The following is a 365-nucleotide window of genomic DNA, read 5'->3' as shown; positions in this document are numbered from 1 at the left end:
GTCATCCAGTCCAGTCCCCTTATTCTGCAGGTGAAACGGAAGGCACAGCAAGAAATGACTAGCCCTGGATCACACATCCAGTAAGTGGACTTCTGAGTAAGCCAGGATTTCTGAGGTTTTTGACTCCGTGTTCCGGGATCTCTCCCTACACCAAAGTAGCAAGACATCTGGCCTGGGATAGGGGCAGGTCATCTCTTAATATCCGCTCCAGCCCCCCCCCCCCCCCCCCCCCCCCCCCCCCTTGCGACGCTAGATCGGAAGAGCGTCGCAACGGCCCCCCCCCCCCCCCCCCCCCCCCCCCCGCGCCCGCACAACCCCCCCCCCCTCCCACCCGGTGGGAGGGGACACGGGGGTCTTTACCCCAG

Source organism: Petaurus breviceps, unplaced genomic scaffold, assembly GCF_028583685.1.
Source record: "Petaurus breviceps papuanus isolate PSGF00001 unplaced genomic scaffold, PetGlider_PUasm1.0 90925, whole genome shotgun sequence".
Classification (NCBI taxonomy): Eukaryota; Metazoa; Chordata; class Mammalia; order Diprotodontia; family Petauridae; genus Petaurus; species Petaurus breviceps.
Note: the sequence above shows the minus strand (reverse complement) of the source record.